The following is a 23,723-nucleotide window of genomic DNA, read 5'->3' as shown; positions in this document are numbered from 1 at the left end:
GGTCCTGAGTCCAAACAGTCAATCAAGAGAACCGGTATTTCGGGAGTGGGGTCTGTTAACAGTTCTGGTAGTGGGCAACAGCTGAGTGCGTCTGCGTGCCCTAATGTGGAACCCGGTCGATGTATCAACTTGTAGGAATAAGCAGCCAGGAAAACAGTCCACCTGGTCATGCGCGGGGAGAGTGAGACCGGTGTGGGGCGGTTTCCCGCCAAAAGACCCAGCAATGGTTTGTGGTCTGTGATAAGTTCGAAATCGCGGCCATAGAGATACTCGTGGAAACATTTGACTCCAGCCACAGCGGCTAACGCTTCCCTGTCCATTTGGCTGTAGTTTCGTTCCGCCAATGATAAAGTCCTTGAGTAGAACGCTATGGGTGCTTCGTTTCCATTTGGCATTCTGTGGCTGAGTACTGCGCCGACGCCGAAAGGTGATGCATCGCAGGTCAATACCAGTGGTAGAGTTTGGCTGTATTGGATGAGTAGCAAGTCGGTCGTGAGTAGACGCTTGACTGTGGCGAAGGCGGCCACCTCGGAATGTCCCCAGGTCCATTGCGCGTTCTTGGCTAGGAGTCGTTGTAGCGGCTCAGCGACGGTAGCTTTCTGTCTTAGAAAAACGCTGTAGAAGTTAAGAAGTCCGAGGAATGCCTGCAACTCGGTCTGATTTCGTGGTGTGGAGGCATCCTGGATCGCCTTAATTTTCTTCAAAGTTGGGTCTATACCCAGTCCATCGATTCTATACCCCAGGAATTCTACGCTAGGTACGTTAATTTGGCATTTTTCCTTTTTTAGGCGGAGACCCTTTTCTCTGATTCTGGCCAAAACAGTTCTAACACGTTTTAATAGTTGCTCCTCGTTTGCAGCCGACACCACGATGTCGTCAAAATATGGGACGACTCCTGGTATGCCCTGCAAAAGCCGTTCCATGACACTTTGGAACAGACCTGGAGCGATGCTTACGCCGAATTGTAACCGGTTGCATTTGAAAGCACCCCTGTGTGTCACTATAGTTTGGGCCTCCGCCGTGGCGCTATCCACAGGCAGCTGCTGATACGCTTGTGCCATGTCTAACTTTGCAAATATTTTTCCTGGCCCCAACGAGTGCAATAGGTGTTGGACTACGGGCACAGGATATGCGCTCTGTTGTAGGGCGACATTAATTGTGCATTTATAGTCCGTGCAGATGCGGACTGACCCATCTGGTTTAACTGGGGTCACAATGGGGGTTTCCCAGCGCGCGTGATCCACCGGTTCAAGGATTCCTTGCTCTACGAGCTTATCGATTTCTTTGTCAATCTTGGGACGGAGTGCAAAAGGCACTCTTCTAGGTTTGAGTCGGATTGGCGCCACCTTTGGATCTAGATTGAATGATATTGGCTTTCCCACATATTTACCAAGGCCGGGGCTGAACACATCCTCGAACTCCTTAAAAATCTGCTCAGCGCTGCTGTTCTCCATGGCGTTGATTCCGGTGACTTCTAGCCCCAGGGCTTCAAACCAATCCAGTCCCAGGAGGCTCTGTAATGGCGCGCTGGCGACGGTCATGGGCAGCTGGGCTATGATGTCTTTGAACTGGCCCAGAAACGTGCCTTGACCCACGATGGGGACCCTGTTCCCCTGGTAGTCTCGTAGCAGGATGTCTGGTGTTTGCAGTTGGCGCTTCTTAAGGCTCGGAATTGCTTTTTTCATGGCTGACCACGAGATGATCATCAGGGACGATCCCGTGTCAACTTCAAGCTCGCAAGGGGAGTCCTCCAGGAGGACAGTGAGTTTCAGCTTTTAAGGCCGCTTCGTGCGGACCTGACCTATCGTTGTGAGATAGGTTCTCATGGGTTCTCTCTGGGGATACTCTCTCTCAGTTTCCTGGGAATACTCTCTCTCGGCTCTCTGTGAATACGCCCTTTCAGCTCTTTGGGGATACTCTCTCTCAGCTGATTCCCTCGGTTCTCTCTCTGGGCGCCTTTTGTTTTTCCGCCAAGCCCCTGGGTTGGGCTTCTGTCTGCGGTACATAGGAGGCTGCCATTGTGTGTCAGGGACTTCGCTCCGGCACACTCGTGCGATGTGCCCAAGTTTGTCGCAATGCGAGCAAACGACGTTTCTGAAACGGCAGGTAGACCGGGGGTGGTTCCCTTCGCAGCTTGCGCATGGTGGCCAATGGAATTCGGGTTTTCCCGCCGGTCTTCTGTGACTGCTCCGCATGCGATGTCTGTCTTCGAATTCGCTGTCCTCGGCCTCTTGATCGGTGGCCTCATAGTGCACTTTGGCTTGTCTGGCTCCCGGCTGGATCGCGCTGTATCCCCGTTGTATTGTTTCGGAAGATTTGTCCGCTGATTCAGAAGCTCTCGCCTCGTCTAGCGCGATTTGCAGGCTTAGGTTGGGTTTAGCCAACAATCGTTTTTGTAACGAAATGTCTTTTAACCTGCATATCAGGCGATCCAGGATTTGCTCATCCAGATCACTGAACCCGCAATGCGTGGCTGCTTTCCGAAGTGCTGCAACGTACTGATTGATGGTTTCTCCCGCCTTCTGGTTCCTCGTGTTGAATCCTTGGCGGCAAACGTGGCGGGAAGGTTTTGGCGCGTAATGTGTTTGCAGCGTCTGTTGCAGCGCCGTCCATGTTACCGCCTGGATGGGGGTTGGCTCTGAGAGATCCCTGGCCATCTCGAAAACCTCTCGACCGCAGTAGCTCAGGAAAATATTCTTTTTCCAGGAGTCCGGTACTCCCGTGAGATCGTTTGCCTCGAGGAAGCACTCGAATCTCAGCATGTAGGATTCCCAATGCTCGGCGATTGGGTCGTATGGAGTTGGAGGAGCATGCATCGACATCTTGTCTGCGTTTGAATCTGCCGTGCTGAAATGGCTGCCGGGACTTCTGCCGAATTCCGGGGCTGGATTGGATCCGTAGATTTTGGAGGTAGCTTCTTCGTCCTATCTGTCTCTCGATCCCATCCTCGTCGCCAATGTTACATTTGGGCACGAGAGAACAGACTCCAGACGATAGTGACAACAACAGCTCTTTAGTAGTAGTAGTGATCCAACTTGGCTTGGGGTCTAATAGCTCCCCTTTTATAGGGATTGGGTACACCTCCCGTCCAATCAGAACAATCCCTTGTTCCCGCCCTAGTGGCGGACCTGAGTGGAGACTTACAGCGGTATATGCTAATATCTAACACAATCCAAGTGTGTTTGGCAGAGAAAGCATACTTCAGCCAAGGTACCCAAACTGCTGCCAATGGTGTGGGCGACAGCTGAGCATGCAAATGGGGCCAGACAGAGACAGGGAAGGTAAGAGAGTAATGTGTGTGTGTGTGTGTGTGTGTGTGTGTCAGAGAAAGTGTGCTTCAGCCAGGGCACCCAAACTGGTGTGGCCGACACCTGAGCAGGGAGGCAGGGTGTGTTTGTACTTTCATCCCCATTCAAGCAGGGCCTCTTATTTCCACCCCAGCACAGTTGGGGCATGCAGGCTGCTGCCACCTAGCACCAGGATTGCCCCCTCCCCAGCCAGCCAGCCAGCCCCACCTGACCTGCTCCCTGCTGGCTCCTGCAAAGCCTCGCCATTCTCCTCCTCCTCTTCTTCTTCGTGTGGTCATCCTCCTCCGCCCAAGTGGCAGTGGGCTCCACAGGACAGGTTTTCATTTCTGCCCTGAGGCAGAAAACTCTGGTGGGCTGGAAGTGAGTGTGAATGGCCTGGCTCTCCAGTGCTTCCTGGGTCAGTTGGAGGCTTTCTTCAGCATTCAAACAGTAAAAATAAAATAAAACCCCTGCAACTGTTTGAAGGCTGAAGGAAGCCTCCAACTGACCCAGGAAGCACTGGAGAGCCAGGCCATTCACACTCACTTCCAGCCCACCAGAGTTTCCTGCACAATGTGAGCACGCGCGCACACACACACACACACACACTGCATACTCATGCATCCCTCGCCCTGGCCCTTGGCAATTTTAAAACCCATCACTGTTAGCAACTGACATGGAGGGGATACTTTCCTAAGAGATCACAATTCGGGAATAACGGAGGGGAAAACCCTGCGCTTTTCACACCCCATTTTGGCCCTGGAAAGCCTCCTGCACCAACCTGGAAGCAAAAAAAAAACCCAAAACCCTGCAACTGTTTGAAGGCTGAAGGAAGCCTCCAACTGAGCCAGGAAGCACTTGGGGGGGGGGGCAGGCCATTCACACTCACTTCCAGCCCACCAGAGTTTCCTGTGCAATGTGAGCACCCCCCCCCCATTGCATACTCACGTGTCCCCCGCCCTCCACAACGGCCCGAAAACCAGTTGGCCGGCAGGAGGTGCGCCTGCATGTGGATGCTAGTTGAGCTGGGCAGGGAGGTTGGCGTGCCAGGAGAGGACGCTCTACATGCCACAGGTTCCCCATCACGGCTCTAATTCTTTCAATTCCTTTTTCAGATCAATTATGTAGAAGCTTCAGAGGCTCTGAGTGATAAAAGTCGATTCCCCTTTTTCCACCAGATGTACCCCAAAGAAGGATTCCAGTATTCAGCAATTGTCCAGCTGCTCCTCCACTTCAGATGGACCCTGATTGGCCTCTTTGCTTCAGACACAGAAAAGGGAGAGAATTTCATGAGGACTTTTACTCCTGTGCTTGTCAGGAATGGAATTTGTGTGGTTATATCACAACTGTTCTCAACAACTGGACATACAGCAGCCCTCAGGGATTTCCTCTCTAAGTGGAGACAAGTCAATGTCTTTGTTCACTTCATAGAATTTGATTTCATTTGGGACAGAATTCTTCCTTTCCATTTAACACTTATGCGTCTCCCAGGACCCATTGAGGGGAAAGTCTGGATCCTCACAAGTTTTGCAGAGTATGCAATGAACAAGCGCAGACTTCTCAAATACATCCATAGTATTTGGAACTTTGGTTATATGTTCAAAGAAAGGCCAAAAGATTCTGCCTTTAAACCCCATTTCTTTGTGGAAGTAAAGTTTCAAGATCATTATTTTCATTGTTCTCCTTCAAAGAATGTCTTTTCTGTCAAAGGCCGCAGAAGATGCACCCAGAAAGCCCCACTGGAGACCCAGGGGAAAAGGGACAGAGGAAGGATCCAAAATGTCTACCACTATTACAGTCTCACAAAGACTCTGGCCCAGGCCTTGAATGCTGCATATTCCTCCAGATCGAGGAGGGGAATGAAGGAGGGAGAAAAGATCTTGAGGTCTCCAAGGCTGCAGCCATGGCAGGTATGGGGGTCCCCATATGCATCCATTAATCTTAGATCCTTTGGAGGAGGAATCCAGAGGAGAAGGAGGGGAACCATCTCAACAGATCTGGCCAATTTAATTACTCAGGGAATTAATGGTTCCAAAGAGTAGATACCATGGCATTTTGATATTTAGCACTGCTAATTGGAAAATGCTGTATTCCTTTCAAAATAATTTCCCGTATTTGTGGGTTTGTGATTAGCCTGGTGGAATTCCACCTTTCTTCCGTCCCCATTGTATGTGGGTTTGTGTGCATCTGGACAGGCAGCTAAGCCCCCCTATTCTCCTCCAATGAAAGGGAGCCTGGCATGGATCTGGATGCTTTATTGGGAGAAGAGGGCAGGTGAAACTGAGGAGATGCAAAGAGTGGAAATCAAATAGAAATACCAGATAGGCAGCATTAACTAACAGCCAGCAAAGAAGCAGCTGGAACCTCCCCAGCGATGCTCCGTGTGAGGGAGGGAGGCCGTCTCCGGATGACCAGGGGTCTCGGTCACAACGGCTGCTTCCGTCTTCTCCAAACAGAAAACGGAGTCTGGCTTCAGACCTTATAGTGAGGCTTATCTGCCCCCAACCACTAGGTGGGGCTAGAGCAACAACAGCACAACAGTTACCGTATTTTTCAGAATATAAGATGCACCTTTTCCCTTCAAAAAAGAGGCTGAAAATCTGGGTGCGTCTTATACATCGAATACAGCATTTTTTGCCTCCCGAAGCCACGCCCCCTTCACCAAAATGGCCGTGCATGTCCTTATGGAGGCTTTCAGAGAGCTCCTGGGGGCTGGGGAGGGCAGTAATGAGCACAAAATGGACCCTTTATGCCCCCCCCCCAACCCCCAGCAGCACTCTATAAGCCTCCATAAGGGTATGAATGCAATTGTTTTGACAAAAAACAGGCTACTTTTTGCGAAAAAAAGGCCATTTTTTGCACATCCCCCCCTTCCTGGACCCATTGCAAGCCCCCCCCCCAAGGCTATTCATGACTTTTTTTTAGAAAAAAGGGGGGACGGTTTCACAAAAAGGGGCTGTTTTGGGGAGGTTTGCAGAGTGTAAAAACTTTTTCCCCCTCTTAGAAAGCTCTTTATGTGGTTGATGAGAATTCCATTGATCAAGTGCTTTGCCAGCAGAAACAAAGTCTTAGGTGCTGCAGATTGTCAGCGATTTCCTTCTCCAGCACATGGATAAATACACCTGGAAACATCTACCTATCTACCTACTCTCTCTCTCGCTCTCCCTCCCTCCCTACTGTATTTCTCTCTCTATCTCTCTTTATTTCTCTCTCTCTATCCCTCTATCTACCTATCCCCCCTCTCTCTATCCCTACCTACCTACTGCATTTCTCTATCTCTATATCTCTCTCTATTTCTCTCTCTCTCTCTATCCCCTTATCTACCTCCCTACCGCCCTAGCTAACTACTCTCTCTCTCTCCCTACCTACCTACCTACTGTATTTCTCTCTCTTTCTCTCCCTCTACCTACCTACCTACCTACCTACTTTAAAAAAAAAGGCCTCTTCAAAACCTTGGTGCATCTTATACTCTGTTGCATCTTATACTCCGAAAAATACAGTACAAGTTGTGGCATGACAACCTTTATAAATTAGGAGGAGATCCTGAGACCATCTAGCCCAACCCCTCCTCTTTGCAGGAATCCCAGTTCAAGCTTCTCTGACTGATGTCTGCTCAGTCTTTGCTCTCAGACAATCCATGAAGAGGAGACTGAACTTCTCTGCTTTACTGGCTCAGCTCTAAAACAGCTCATCCTTTTATCATATTTTTTCTCTCATTCAGTTAAAATCTCCTCTCTTGTAACTGAATTCACTTTTTTCATGTCTGACACTCTGGAATAAGAGTGAGCGGATCTTACCCTCGTGTGTAAGAGAAGTCAGTTATTGGAAGAGGGTTGTATCCAGTGGTGGGATTCAAATCTTTTTACTAGTGGTTTTGTGGGCATGGCTTGGTGGTCTTGTGACTGGGTGGGTGTGGCTTGGTGGTCTTGTGACTGGGTGGGTGTGGCTTGGTGGTCATGTGACTGGGTGGGCATGGCTTGGTGGTCATGTGATTGGAATTTAATATTATGTATATATGCCATATGTGTACATACATATTACAAGGTATAGTGTGTGTATAGGCACACAAAACGATACATTATCTACTTTATACACTGTATGTGTATGTACACGTGCACACACACACACACACACACACACACACACACAGAGCTCTTCTAAAACTATACACATTCAACCTCACTTATTGCATTTGGAAAAACACACCCAGAGTCCACTTTCTGCCACACATTTAACTATCACTTCTGCACATTAGAACATTACACAGGGCTTCAGATGTTCTTCCCTAGCCTGCACATGACTGTTAGAGCCAGGAGATGTCATGGATTGAGTAAAATGTGGCAAAACTCACTTAACAACCCTCTTGCTTAGCAACCAAAATGTTGGGCTCAACTGTCATAAGTCAAGGACTGTCTCTGCCTTCCTCTGCATGGCAGCCTTGTCCTAATAAACTCCTTCCCTTTTCTGGCAATTTTCCTCTGTTAGAGGCACCAAAATAATCCAGGGGATATAAGGTCTCCAGCTGAAGCACAGGGTTGGACTAGATGGCTTCCAAGGTCCCTTCTGACCCTACTAGAGCAGGGGTTGGACTAGATAATGACCTCCAAGATCCCTTCCAGCCATTTCAAACATTGTTGTGCTGAAGCCATGGTTTGTGTCCTTCCTTCCTCTCATTTTCTATCTTTCCCTCCCTCCATGTATCTATTGACCCATCCATCCAACTATACAGTATCTCATTCACTTCCTCCTCCCTCTCTTTCTTTCTTTCCCTTCCTTCCATAACTCCCTCTTTCTTTCTCTCTCTCCTTTCCTTTCTTTTCCTTTTCTTTCTTTTTCCTTTTCTTTTGTCTCTCTCCTTCTCTCTCTTTCTACCCCTTCCTTTCCTCCTTCCAAAGCTAGGAGATCCACCTGAAACAAAAACTCCTTTGGATGAAACCGCCCATTTTACACACACACACACACACACACACACACACACTCACACTCACTCACTCACACACACACACACACAAACATGCACACACTCTTCCAACCAGCTCTGCGCCTCGCCTCATTGATGGGCTGGTGGCCGGAGTCCTTTCCAAGCGTCCGGCAGCATCCCTTGCATCCCAGGAAAGCCCGGCTGATTAACTTACTTCGATCGGTGCCTCTTCTGCGCAGGCAAGCTTCTCTCTCTGGGTCAGGCAGAGAAGGGGGACTTGCAGGGATAAGAGTGTATCTGTGTGTGAGTGTGTGTCTGTGTGTTTGTGTTTGTGTGTGTGTGTGTATGTGTGTGTGAAAGAGAGAGAGAGAGAGAAAGAGCGAAAGAGGGGGGAAGAAAAAAGAAAAAGAGAGTGAGAGTGAGGAATCAGAAGCTTTTTAATCTTGTGGGCTGCCTGGGAGGAGGCGGAAACGGGGCGAGGGCCTCTCCCCTTTTCCTCTGGAGCTCCCTCCCTCTTCCCCAACTTTTTCTTTCCTCCCATCCATTCTCTCCCCCTCTCCTGAGAGCAAGGCGGTGCTGCTTTTCCTGAGAGTTTTCTGGGCTCTGGAAGGGGCAGCAGGGCAGGGGGGGGGGTTCCCCAGAACTTCTTTGGGAGAAGCATCATTCTGAACTCTGCGTTGGGGGGCATGTGTGTGGGGTGTCCACTGAGGGGCTTTTAGCCAAAGGCGCCAAAGGCCAGGGGGGAAATTGGAGTGGCTCGGGTGAGCCAGGAGGGACGATTGAAATCTGTTGGCTGAGCTGGTCAATATACCCCCCCTCCTGGTTGGACCTGGCCGAACTTTCCTCCCTCCCTCCGGTCACCGCGGAGCTGCTGCAGCCTCTCCCACAACACACTGCCCAGTTATAGGCCCAGCCTGCATTTCCCTGCAGTATTCGGGTGGGGGGTTCCTCTGTTTGGGGGTAGAATTTGGTTGCAGAAATGCAAAAGGGTGGGCAGCCTTGGAGGGCCTGTTCACCCTTCCCCTTTTCCTCTCAGCCCTGCAAAACCAGAAATCTCCCCCCCCCCTCCAAGCAGCAATTGAGACTGTGCAGGTGGGGAGGGGGGCAGGAGAAGATCTGAAAGATCCCAATTCTGCAGCAAGAGGAGTTTCTGCAATGGGGAGGGGGAGGGGGTAGCCCCACCTTCCAAAGGCCTTTTAGCCATAATTGCCATCAGAGCAGATGTTGGGGTGGGGGTCAAGGAGGAAATGGGTCCCCTGACTCTCCCTCAGACCCCCTGGAAGGAAGGAAGGAAGGAAGGAAGGAAGGAAGGAAGGAAGGAAGGAAAGAAGGGAAGGGAGGGGAAGGGGAGGGGAGGGGGAGGGAAGAAAAGGAAATGGGAAAGAAAGAAAGGATGAAAAATGGAGGGAATGGGAAGGGAAGGAAAAAGGAAAAGAGAAAGGAAAGGAAAGAGGGAAAAGGTGAAGAATGTCCGCTGCTGGAACTGTCGGGAGCAGCCTGAGGTGGACATTCGGGAGCAGACCAAGACGAGCAGGAAGCCATGGCAAAGACAGGCAAACAGGCTGGGCTGTGTGACCACATGGTTGAGGCAAGGGAGCCAAAGAGCAGCTGCAGTTATGACGCTAAGGCCCCAGCCAAGGCCTGCGAGGCAAGTAGTGGTGGGGCAGGGCATGGCCAGGCAGAATTTTTACTACCGGTTCACCCGAACTGGGCCGGACCGGCTGAATCCCACCACTGGCTGTATCCTCCCTTCCCCAACCGAGAGATCGTGTCAGTTGGAAAAGGAGCTCCCAGACTCCTCCTGATCTTTAGCTCTTCTCCTTGTGGTATTTCCTCAAGGCTTAGAGAAGCTCCTTTGATCTCTTCCTTGGCTTCCTTGTCCTTCCCTGAAGTTCACGTAGATTGTGTTCAAATTCTCTTCCAAGTGTGGTGCCTGCAAGGGGACCTGGTTGTTCTGTCCTGGCAGCCAGCAACAGCCGAGCCAGCAACAGCCAAGCCGCGCCTGATTGGCTAAGACGCGGCTTGGCTGAATGCGGGCTGTCAAGGACAGCTGATTGGTTTGCCTGCCTGACAGCTCCATATAAATAGCTGTCAGGCAGGAGAAAGTTATCTTTGCTGTAGATAGTTGGTTTGTTACATGAATAAAGCAGTTCGGTTTTCCTCAGAACGTGTCCTGCCTCATTCTTCGTCGGGAATACAACACTGGCGACGAGGGTGGGATTCTGAGGCCACGCTGACATCGCTGACATCGCTAACAACCAGCGCTAGCTCTATCGGACGAAACTCTGCCGTTTCCTCCTCTGACCGGCGATTTTCTCCTGACTGCCATGGCGTCCATGCCGCCTTTCGCTCCCTTCGGGACAGCCGGTGAATCGTGGGCTGGCTTCCTCGAGCTTTGGGTGCTTTCTCATCGCGAATGGCAATCGCAATTTGCCAATGGATGAGAAATGCAGTTTCTTTCTTACTTGCTGTGGGCCAGCCAAGTTCAACGCCGCTAGGGCGCTGGCCGCCCCCCCCCCCCGACCAGTCCATTCCTTAGACTGGGACACTTTGATTGCTAAGCTCGGCAACCACTACGCGCCCACGCCATCGGAAATAGCAAGGCGCTACGCTTTCAGGCAATGTGTGCAGAAGCCGGAGGAGTCTGTAAGCCAGTTCCTCCAATCCCTCCGCACAACGGCCATCCCCTGCGAATTCCTGGACTTAGACGACTCGCTGGTCGAGCAATTCGTCTGCGGGGTAAAAGATCCTTGCCTCAAAAGGCGCCTCCTGGCCAGACCAGAGGTTACCCTGGCCGAAGCCATCGCCGAGGCTAGGGCGGCTGAGCTGTCGGAGCAGTCCACAGCCGAGATGGTCCGTTTCCAGGTTCCTCAGCCTCCTAGCCGCACTTGCCTCATCGACCAGCTGGTGCCCATGACGGACCAGGAGGAAGAAGAGCTGGTGGCCCGACTGGCAGCGATCTCAAGGCGGCACCCCCAGCAGCAGCAGCATTCCCGGCAGCCGGCAACCCCGTGCTTGGGCTGCGGAGGCGAGCACAACCACGCAGATTGCCCCTTTAAGGCAGCAATCTGCCGTCGTTGTCAGAGGAAGGGGCATCTGGCGCAGGTCTGCAGGGCTTCTGTGCCCCAACGCACCAGCACCAGCGGGCAAGCGACCGGACCGTTCTGGCAAGCCAACCCTCCATGCCAACAGCAGAAACCGCAGGGCGCCTTTTTCGCCGCTGACCAGCCGCAACTTCCACCTGCCACCCCTGCAGAGCAGGTCTTCACCGCAGCCGCAGGTACGCCGAGGATCCGGGTTTCCCTCTTAATCGAGGGCTCGCCGTGCTCCATGGAAGTGGACTCTGGCTCTTCCCATTCCCTCCTCTCCTGGGCTGAATTTCAGCGCCTGTGCCCAGCTGTCAAGAAAAGCCAGCTGTCTCCCCCAGACACTTTCCTGCGGGACTATCAGGGGGCGGTCATTCCTATCCTTGGGTGTTTCCCTGTGGCGGTGGAGTGTGGGGGTTTTAAGGGCCAACTATCTGTCCTTATAGTTGAAAAACCCCTTCCTGCCCTTTTAGGGCTAGACTGGTTCCCTGCGCTAGGGCTCTATGTGCATGGGGTCCATTTCGCAATGGACACTCCCCCTGACATTGCCAGCTTACTAAATACCTATGCTGACATGTTCAGTGGGGAATTAGGGAAGTATAAGGGCACCACCATCTCGCTAAATCTCGACCCCCAGGTTGCACCGATCAGGCTGAAGGCCCGCAGGGTGCCTTTTGCCTTGAGGGCCAAGGTTGACGCCGAACTAGACAAATTATTTGCGCAGGGCGTAATAGAGCCCGTCGACCATTCCAGATGGGAGACCCCAATTGTGGTCCCTGTCAAGGCAGACGGGTCTATTCGTCTCTGCGCCGACTATAAGTCGACGATCAACCTTGCCCTCCAGGCAAACCCCTATCCAGTCCCTGTCGTACAGCACCTGCTCCATTCCCTGGGGCAGGGCTGTATTTTTGCCAAACTGGATATGGCGCAGGCTTACCAGCAGCTCCCGGTGGATGACGAGTCGGCGGCTGCTCAAACTTGGACGACGACATTGCCGCCTGGGTGGCCTGCTGCCACCCCTGCCAGATGTACAGACCTGCCCTGCCCGCTGCCCCTGCGTGGCACTGGGAGGCTCCGAGGTGGCCGTGGTCCCGGCTTCACATCGACTTTGCGGGCCCCTTCCATGGCCAGGTTTTCCTGGTCGCCGTGGATGCATACTCCCGCCGGGTGGAAATCGTCCTCATGACGTCCACCACAGCGGAGAGCACTATTCGGGCATTACAGCGGTTGTTTGCCACTCACGGGTTGCCAGACGTCATAGTGTCCGACAACGGGCCGCAGTTTGCATCCAGGGCGTTCCAACAGTACCTGGCCATGCAGGGCGTCCGCCACGCGCCCACCGCTCCCTATCACCCTGCCTGCAATGGCCGGGTGGAATGTGCTGTCCGCTCGGCCAAAGAGGCTCTTGGCAGGATGGATCGGGGCGATTGGCCGGCAAGGGTGGCGGCTTACCTGTTAAGCCAGCACTCCACCCCTTGCCCCAGTGACAACAAAAGCCCCACTGAGCTGCTGATGGGCAGGTGCCTGCGGACACCCCTGGATAGAATGCACCCACTCTATTCAGGGGAGCAGCCTCGCAACCTGGGGGCCCCTGATTTGGGCGAGAAATTTCACTAGGGACCCTAAATGTGGTTAAGGAAGTAACTGGTCCCTGTTCCTACAGGGTCCTCCTTCCCGATGGATCCGAGTGGCGGCGCCACGTGGATCAGCTAAGGCGCCGCCATCCAACCGAGGGTCCGTTCCACCCTGACCCGCGTCCAGCTGACGTTCCACCACAACCGACAGAGGTGGTCATTAATGAGGCCTTTCCCCAGTCCCCAAGTGACTTCCGGGTTGCTCGGAGAGTCGTTTTAAGCGTTCCGAAGGCTTCAGGGACCGTCCGAGGCTTCCCTGATGGCTTCGGAGAGCTTAAAATGACCCTCCGAGCAACCCGGAAGTCACTTCCGGTTTGCTCGGAGAGTGGTTTTAAGCGCTCTGAAGGTTTCAGGGAAGCCTCCGGATGGTCCCTGAAGCCTCCGGAGGGCCTTGGGGGGGTCGGGGGAGGCTCTTTTCGCCCTCCCCAGGCTCCTATAAAGCCCCTGGAGCCTGGGGAGGGCGAAAAAAGCATGTAAAATGGGGGGGGGGTCGCGCATTGCATTATGGGTGCGGCACGCCCGCACTCGACCCCCCTGCGCTCCCCCCACTTGTGGCACACGAGCCAAAAAAGGTTCGCCATCACTGTCCTAGTAGCTAAAAAGCAGATATTTTTCTACTGTGTGCTAATCATAAATATTGTTTCGGGAAACTTGATATTTCTTTATACAATTTTATTTTATTCCAAAGGGTAAAATACAAGTTTTGGAAAACTTTTTAAATGAAGTTTCAAATATGGCTCCTAAGTTGAAAGACTTTATATTCTTTAAAGCACATCAAATTCGGTTACTTTAAGATAGTATTAATGACCATATTAATGACAACATAGAAAAATTGATGACCGATGGCAAATTGTTATCCATCACATTCAGGTTTTATGGAAATATTAAAAAGGGTTAAACATTATTTGAGTTTCATTTTGAAGACAGTTTTTATCCACTTTCATACCACCCCTCAGGTTTCCAATCACATCACAAAAATTGTTTGTGAGTCCTTTATTGAAATCCAGTTCTATCCCCAGAGTTCCCATAATCTATTTAGGAAGTGTGATGATATGTGAGAATCACTTTTGGGATGAGGGGAAGAGAGGCTTCCTAGGGAAGGATCAGACAAGAGGGGAGAATCCTGCAGCTGCATAATGGGAGAGAAAGAAATTCAGAAAGGATCCTCACTAACTTTTCAAGCTGAGAAAACAGTTAGTGGGAGATTTGTTCTTTCAGATATGCAAAATTTTGTTAATGTCGCATCACAATTAATTAGAATTAGCACATCTGGAGATGTTTTCCATCAGGATGACCAGGGAGACGATTAGCCTGACAGATTTCTTCTTGATCAACCCATGCTTTCTGGGAATCTACCTGTTGTTTTCAAAAGGTTTATGGATCATCTTTTTTTCTATGTTCATTTTATTTGTCATCTGCTCTAGAATGTTTCCTATAATTGACCAACTGTGTCAATTATATTTTCTCTATATTTTGTCAGTATATGATTGATATTTTTTTCTCAACCTTTTTCAAACTAATTAAGATAATGGCAGTATTTGTATCCTATTTAACCATATGTGGAGATGAGACAATTGTAGAAGAAAGATTCAATGTGGGATAAGAAACAAAGTTTTCTGTTTTTCAAATTTCTGGATTTTCCTATTCTAGTTTCATCCATTTCTGAAGAAGAATGAATTTTGGAATATTTCTCAGACAAAACTGTACTTGGACCAAAATGGAGAGATAACAGCAGATCTGGGCATTGGCGGCTTCTTGGTTCTCCCAAAGGAGGATGCCAAGAGAAAGATGTTGGCGTATTTTCAAAGACAGAGACTTTCTATCGAACAAGATGCTCTTTCACAGCTAAAGTTGCTTAATAAGGTGGGAGAAATGTTGGTGTCCTTTCTCTGTTTTCCAAGTGGGCAAAGCCTATAGTCTCCAGGGTGGTTGGCCTCCCATGCCAGTTGGAATCATCTAATGGAAGTTCTTCAACAGACGGGACCTAAGTGGAGGGGTTTTGCCATGTTTTATGGAAATCTTTCAAGATCTTACTGGTCAGAAGTTTCTTTTTTCATCATATTAATTTCATAATAAAAATCTAATGGAATAAATGTTTCCTAAATCTTTTACAATAAATTTTATTCTCAGTTTTAATATGAATATATCATCATATGTACATCATTTTTCAATTCCATCCCTCCTGACATTGTTAGACTTTATTAGTAGAAAAGTACTTTATTGTAATGTTAAATGCTAAAAGCAAAAGGGAGGAACTATGTGAAGAATCTGCCAGTAGTTAGTTATACCTCCTGCATCTTCTTAGTAGTAGTCAGGTATTTCATATTTACTTACATGAAGACCAGAGGCTATTTGGCTAATGTCAGTGTCTATCTCTATTTTCCATGAATGTTGACTACTAACACATTTTCTTTGGCATTCCTTGTTTTTCTGCTCAGTCCCTGCCTCAGTCCAACTGTGCGGAAAATTGTCATCCTGGATTTGTCAAGAGGGCTCGAGAAGGAGAGCCAGTTTGCTGTTATGACTGCGTTCCTTGTCCGGAGGGGACCTTCTCCACTCAGGAAGGTGGGTCACATTGAGGAAAATGGGAGGCTTTGTGGAACTGGATCCATCCAGAACATTTTCATGAAAGTGCAAGTTAAAAGACACAAGCTCACCTTTCTTAATTTTTAATATGCACAATTTCTTATCTAAAAGGAAGTAAACCAAAAAGACTTTGAAGGAGGGGCTGGGAGGAGATGGGAGGAGGGGGTGGCAGACTGGGCAAGCTTTACTAGCAACAGAGGAAACATCTCCCCTGCTGATGGATTCAGAGTCCAGACATCACAGGGTTCATTCCAAATTCTCTGTCTGCTTCTTGCAGAGTTTATTCTTTTTATACAGTTTTCACAAGGAAAGCAAAGAGCATATAGCAACAGCATCTTATTGATGCATTCTCCTTGTCAATCTCTAAGAACATCCCAGCCAGGATAGAGTCTTACATATCTAGATGATATCTGGCACTGCTAATTAGGTGAGCTCAAAGGAATCTGAGGTAACCAGCTACTGAGATCATGGCAGTGTGCTGCGCATGCCTGTACGTAACCTTTCCTCCATTCCTACACCCCGCTTTCTAGTCTGGATATGTGCTGCTAAGTTCACCTTTCTAGGAAGATCTGAATTCTTTGAAACTTGATGAATTGTTTTAGGTCCACCTTCTGAAAGAGCTTGCAATTCACTGTATATTGGATTCTCCCCTTGAGGATCACCGAGAAGGTGTCGCTGGTCCATAATGTTCCACAGTCTAAACCAGTAATTCTTAATCTTTTTTTGGCCATGCCCCACCTAAGCATCTTTAAAATCCTGTGACATATAATTCTTACTTTACTCAAAGGGTGAACTCTGTTCACACGGAGGAAGCCTAAAAGGCCATTAAATTGGTTTAAACAAGGTTCAAATTGCCCCCATTAAAAATCAAATTGCCCCCCCTGTGAAGCATGGGCTCCACGTTAGGAACCACTGGTCTCAACATAGACAATGGCCCAAACTGTTCTGCATGCATGAGTGGGTCAACTCTTTTTCTTGAAATAAATAAAGGATGCGTGGAAGGTTGTGAGGAGACAATTTTTTTGGAGAAATGGGGGCATGTTGGCAAGATAGAAATAAGGAAGGAATGTAAGGAGCAACGTTGATGCCCTCATTTCTCAGGACATTTCGCCCTAACTGCTTTTATTTCCACAATAACTCTTTCTTGAGGGTAGCAACAATACAATGGTAGGAAGGTAACTTGAACTCTCGCTAATTATGAATATTCATGCTTACATCTATTAAATAAACTATGCACCTGTATGATTGTCATTTTCTCCTCCTTTCCAGGAATGTATAATTTGTGTGCATGCTTTTGTCTGTAAGATTTCCTCTCACTATTTTATGGAGGGAAATTCCTCCAGTGGAGACTGAATAAATAAATCCACTGAGCTTGGATTATTGGGTTTTTGGGTCCTGCGTTTGATTCCACAGAAACTGGTGTCAGCAGTGGGATTCACAGTCTTAGATCTGCCACCAGGGACAGCAGATGGGAAACCCCTATAGGGGGATTGTTGTGAGATTGATGCCATATCCCTTCCCCCTGCCCCATAAAGGCCCCATTGAGGAGCATCTGGTAGGCCACAGTCTGTGTCTCAGAGTCCATTGTGGTTGGGGAGGCTTGAAGAGGGTTTGTGGTCCCTTCCATCCCAATTCTCAGCCACTCTGGCCCTGCTGCGACCTCAGCTGAGCAACGGCTGGAGGTGTCCAGGAACCGAGGGGGAATTTGGCTTTGGGGGCAGGATCAGTGTGACCTTTCCATGTGGAAGAACGGAGACTCACCCAGATACTCTGTCCTAACCCCCTTTATCCTATTGTCTGAATGGAGGAATTCAGCTGATCCTGGGCAGGGAGGGACATGGATGATGGGGCTCAGGCAGACTTTGCTTGGGGAAGGAACGTTTCCCAAAGAACCCCAGAAACCGGCTGTGTCCCAGGGCTGGGAGGGGGTCTGGGGTCCTCACTGGTGCCTCCACAGGAAGTGAAAATGGAAGGGATGATTTAAAAAAAACCCTCTACCTCCCTGGTGAGAAGAGAAATTCCTGGATCTGCACACGGCCAGGACAGATTCCATGCAAACGGAAGCAGGAAAGTCCGTTTTTATTTTTGTTAGACTTTTTCCCACTGTTTTATTATTTTTTCAACTAACTAAAGGAGGTGAACATGTCCAACTCGTCTTCCTCTTCCTCCTCTTTTCCCCACAACAATCACCCTGTGAGGTGGGCTTGTTTGAAAGAGAGCATCTGTCCCGAGGTCAGCAAACAGGCTTTCAGGGCTAAGGCAGGACTCGAACTCAGGATCTCCTGCTTCCTAGACTGCTGCCTTAACTCTTGTCAATGTTAAAGCAAAGCAGATTTTGGGCAAAGGTCCTGCTGGTCACCACTGCCGCCTTGTCTTCCAGCAGGAGCCGTGAGTCCAGCAGGATCCCAAGTTTCCCCCTGGGTCCTTCTGGGGTAGAGCAGCCCCATCCAAGAGCAAAGGAGATAAACTCCTGGACACAGAGAGCCCCTCCCCCAGTCACAGCCCCTCCCCCAGTCACAGCCCCTCCCTCTTGCCAGGGTTCAGCTGAAACTTACTGACTGTAGGGGGCAGCATAGAGTCTGGCCCTGAAGTCCTAGCTGGGCCCTGGGAATTGAAATCAGAGCCTTCTGGTGATTGGCTCAAAGTCCCCAGCTGCCTTTGATGCCTAAGGCGGGAATAGAACTCAGAATCACTTACTGATTGGCACAGAGTCATTAGAGGGCCCCCACCTAATTTTCTTCATAGCAAGATAGGGTGGCCACTGCCTTCTTCTCAACCTACCCCTGGCATTTCCTGGTGGTCTCCCATCCCTGCTTAAATCCAGACCTGCTTAAGCTTCTCCAAACCATCCTGCTACTGCATCCTATGGGTAGTCCTCGACCTACGACCAGAATTGGGACCAAAAATGCCATTGCTAAGCTAGATGGTCATTAAGTGAGTTATGCTGAATTTTAAAATGTTTATTGCCACAGTTGTTAAACGAATCATTGCGGTTGTTGAGTGAATCCTGCAGTCATGAAACAAACACCATTTCGCCCACTGATTTTCCTTGTGAAAAATCCATGTTGATTGCCAGGCACCCAAGTGGCGACTATGTGCTGCAGTTGTCATAAGTGTGAGGACCCATCATAAAGCACTTTATTCAATAACCGTGGAACTTGGAACTGTTGCTAAATGAGTGGATGTGTAGGATACTTGGTTAGGGACTGTACATCATTGGATCCATCGTTTCTTCAGGCACCTTCTCCCAGGGCCTTTTTAAGAAGAAGATCTAATATTTTATGCATATTTCCCTTTCATCCTCTGGGCAGGTGCAGGAAAACCTGGATTCTCTGGATCTCTAATACCAGATTCCAGATCCAAGGGACAAAACTCCCAATCTGGACTCCACCACCAGAGAAGGGGCAGAATCTGGGGCTCCCAGACCTCTCCAGGCAACCGAGGATTCCCCCTTCAGAGGGAGCCACTCTGGCTGAAGAGAATTCAGGGCTCGAAGCCTCTTCAGGATTGGCTCATCAGTGGATAAGCCCCCCTCCCCCCTCCCCCCCATAAAGGCAGCCAGTTGGCTATTATTCAAATCTTGGCTTGTGATATCAGAGGCTCCTCCTGGACCACATAATGGAGGCTCTGCTCAACATCCCTGGAAAGTGGCTGGATTGGATGGCTGGCACTGGGGGCATCGCAGGGTCTCCCTCGCCTGGGCTCCTCAGGAGGGAGAGACCCTTCCCATTAAGGCAGAACTAAGGGGGAGAGATTAGATAAGGGGGAGTTCAATGAACATGACAGATGTTTGATACCTGCCGTGTCTGCAGCCTCTGAATCGGTCACCAAACTCCTCATCCAACATGTCAAAGCTTCCTGTCTCTGGAAAGGGGCTGGGAGCAGCTGTCTGAGGGTCGACAATGTGATCTAGGGGAAAAATTGGCTTCAGGATGTCCCAGTGGGAGAGGCATTGAGACCCCAAAGGTAGAAGCTGACCTGGGGAAATTAACCTAAAAAGGGATTCCATTGGCCAGATGTAATTATTTCCCAAACAGACTCATCCTACTGGTTGACTTATTCATATATTTTTATTTTTTTATTACTCAGAGTTTTATCAAACCTTTATTCTTTCTCTAAATAGCTCAAGACAGTGAACATACTGAAGACTCCACCATCCTCACAACAACATCCTTGTGAGGTAGGCTGTGGCTGAGAGAGAGGGACTGGCTCAAGGAGACCCACCAGGATTTCCTGCCTTGGATGGGATTGGTAAGTACTTGGAGGGGGGCTCTTTCCTAGTCCGAATGGTCCCCCCCTTTCCCACTCACGAGAAACCCCCTTAGCAGTGCCAGAGGTGGCCGAATTGACCAATCACAGATTCTGACTCCTTTGGAGAGTCTTGAGAGAAGAGAAGCCACGAATTGGAGTCAGAATCAAAAGGGAAGGATAGTTTGAAGGGAGATTAGTTGTGATAGATTAAGTCAGAGTTTCTCAAACTGGGCCACTTGAAGGCATCTGTGGACTTTAGGTCGGTTAACAAAATGTCCCCTGAACTGAGAGAGGATGTGACTGTGTCTCTCCATTTTCCAAACAGGTCAGCAGCAGGGAAGAAACGGTCCTTTAGGGAATATCCTTGGGCTGTTTTCTCAATGAGCAGTGATGGCCTCCATGATCTCCAGATTAACCAGATTCTGTTGACATTCAGATCCAAGAATCCATGAAAAACAAACAACGGATGAAAGAGCAGCACAGTTGTCTCAAGCAGACAGTGGATCAACTTCAGACCACAACAGAAGACCTGCAGAAACCTCTGCTGGACAACAAACGGAGCTTGGACCATGCCAACACGATGGTCCACCAGTTAGAGCCAGAGAAAGAATCTTTGGTGAAACACACTGAAGAACTCCAGAAAGAAATGTCTGAGGTTACTAGCCAAGTGGCTTTCCTCAAACTTGAGAAGGCTGCCTTACAATCTTTGAGAAGTTCCTCAAAGAGGTCTGGAACCTTCTTAAGAACTCAAGAAGCACCTTTAGAGTCTGCAGCATGAACTGGCTGAGATGGACCAAAGTTCCACTTTGTGGAGAAAAGCCACTGAAGCAGAAAGTCACCATTCTTCAGAATGTGAGGGGAAATGGGAAGAAGCACCTCAACCATCTGCAGCAGCAGCAGACCTGTGTTTACCAGGCCAGAATGGAAGACCTGCAGAAAACTCTGGAGGACAACAGAGAAGGACTGACCCATGTCAGAATGGCCATCCAGGAATTACAGCTGCAGAACAGGTGCTTTGAGAAAGACAGGGAAGATCTCCACAGGGAGGTCACCAGCCAAGTGGCCTTCTTCAGAAATGATGTTGGCACTCCTGAGTGACCAGCACATGGGACAACTTTGCTGACACTCTCTCTCTGCATATCTGGAATGGAGGAATGGCGGCCTTTTGCCCATTTGAAAGAGAAAAGAGATTCTTCCTCTCCCTTCCCTTGACTTGCCACCCAGTGTGCCAGGAGACTCTGGGAGGGGGGGGGAGACAGACAGACAGACAGACCCCAAGTTGCCGCTGGCTGTGGGGCTGCACCTCCCTTTCACTCATCCACTGCAGCCCCACTCCATGCTGGATGGGGGGGGCAAAAGGAAGGGATGGCATGAACCCCCTTGAGCTGGGGGTCCTCCCCCAAGACTGAACATATTCCCCCTCCCTCTCTTTTCTCTCAGCACAGAACTCTCTCTTCCATCAGGTGAAGTCAAGGGAGACTCTGCCTGGAGACTGATGACGCTACAGTAGCTAGAATTCCTATTGGTCCGCTGGGGCTTCGTCGGATCCTGGGAAAATGCGATTCACTGGTTTTAGTCTGCATTTCTCTGCACATCCCGCGTTTCTCAGGCATTGCGTCGTCTAAAAGGCCCGTTCTGGGCTTGGCAGCGTGTGTGTGTATCTCCCCGGCCTGATGCTCCCAACCCCTGAGGAGGCATCTGGAAGGGGGTGGGAGCGTTTGTCTCGGATTTTGGAGGTGGGAGGGCCAGGCCAGAACTAGAGGCAGCACCAATGAGAATTCTCCCTGCTTGAGCGTCATCGGTCTCCGGGCAGAGTCCTTTGGGGCTTCAGCTGAAGGAGGGGAGCCAGTTCTGCGGAGGAAGGGAGAGGTGGGGAAAGTGGGAGAGGGGAATCTTGGCCTGAAGAACCAACTGGGGCTTCTTCTCTGCTTGGAACGCTCTCCTGCACTGGGGGAAGTCAATGGAGACTCTGACCAGAGACCGATGACGCTGAAGAAGGGAGATTTCCCATTGGTCATCCTCCTTTCTGGACCCTCCCAATCCCGAAGTTCGAGGAAGCCTCATTCTGGGCTCTGCAGAGTTTCTGCGATTCCTTTACTTTATGGAGAGAGGGAACCAGTGGGGAATTCCACTGCCTGAACCAAAGTGATCCACGGAATCTTGAGACTGGTCGTTTTCTCGGGGGGGGGGGGACACCCTCAGGAAGGAGGTGGGGGGGGCAAACCGAGGCAATTCAGCCAGTTGGCCGAACTGCTCATACAATTAACAAGCAGTTTTAGGGAACCCGTGGGAACTGGCTGAATACCTCCCCTATCTGGTTCCATATTGGGCCAAGTGATACATCCCTCCCCCCTGCTTGTGGGCAGACCAGAGGCATCTGGGGGGTCAACGTGGATTTTGGACTTATCTTGGTCTGGTCCATCAAATCTTTTTTACCTGCTTAAAATGGAATTTGCAAAGGGATCCGAGTGGCAACCAGAAGCCATTCTGAAACCTCCGGCTGACTCCTGATCCACCCACAATCTCTGTGGTTGGAAGGCAGAAGACTTTCCATGGGTGCCTCTTGCTAGAAACCTGGATGTCCCCCCTTACTCCCCCTCCTCTTCCTCCTTGGACCTGGATGAATAGGCGGCATTGAACGCTCTCATGCCCCAATCCAGAGCATTTGGTCAATTTGATTTACTGGGAATGTTCCGGTTCAAAAAGCTTCTGTCCTACAAAGAGGGAACCCAGAAGTCAAGTTACAATTTGTTGTAGTTTAACTCATCAAAGGAAAGTAGAAAGGAAAGTTTACCTGGATAGGACAGAAAGTCAGTTATATAAGCTAAACAAAATAACCGAATAGTAGAACAATAGCCTTGGAAGGGACCTTGGAGGTCGTCTAGTCCAACCCCCTGCTCAAGCAGAGAATCCTCCACCATTTCAGAATAGTGGCTCTCCAATCTCTTCTTAAAGACCTCCAGTGTTGGGGCATCAACAACCTCTGGTGTCATTTCACTGCTTAATTCTTCTAACTGTCTGGAAATTCTTCCTTAGTTCTAGGTTGCTTCTCTCCTTCATTAGTTTCCACCCTTTGCTTCTTTTTCCTGCCTTCAGGTGCTTTGGAGAATGGGTGGACCCCCTCTTCTTTGGGGCAGCCCCTCAAATATTGGAAGACTGTTTATCAGATCACCCCTAGTCCTTCTTTTCACTGGACCAGACACACCCAATTCCTGCAACTGCTCTTAGTATGTCTCCATCCCCCTAATCCTCTTTGTTGCTCTTCTCTGCCCTCTTTCTAGAGTCTCAACATCTGTTTTTCATTGTGGCGACCAAAACTGGATGCAGGATTCCAAGTGGGTTCCTACCAAGGCCTTATAGAGCGGTATTAACACCTCTTGTGACCTTGAGCTTCTGTTAATGCAGCCTAGGACTGTGTGGACTTTTTTGACAGTTGCAGCACACGCCTGGCCCATGTTTGATTTGTTGATTCAGGATTTAGGACGTGAATGAAAAAAAAAAGTCATAAGGTTACTTAAGAGCCTACAAAGAGAGAGACCACATGCTAATTAAGACGGAAGGAATTCTTGGCATGGAAGAGAAGAAACTATGGGCATCCCATTATCTAAGCATAGTCCTCCTTGGCAAGGAAAAATAACTTATCTTACAGGTAGGGAATCTTATAATGTATCAATAGTACAGGTGGTCCCCGACTTACGACACTTCGTTTAGTGACCAATCAAAGTTACAATGGCACTGAGAAAAAGCGACTAATGACATGATTGAAATTCGGACCCTTGGCAACTGATTCATATTTATGACGGTCGCAGCGTCCCGGGCTAAGATGATCGCCTTTTGCAACCTTCTGGCAAGCAAAGTCAATGTGGAAGCCAGATTCTCTTAACAACCATAGTATTCACTTAACAACTGCAATGATTCACTTAACAACTGCGGCAAGAAAGGTCGTAAATGGGGCAGA

The sequence above is a fragment of the Natrix helvetica genome (genome assembly GCF_964273705.1).
Source record: "Natrix helvetica genome assembly, chromosome: 5".
Taxonomy (NCBI): domain Eukaryota; kingdom Metazoa; phylum Chordata; class Lepidosauria; order Squamata; family Natricidae; genus Natrix; species Natrix helvetica.
The sequence above is the reverse complement of the archived record's forward strand: the minus strand, read 5'-3'. Positions refer to the sequence as shown.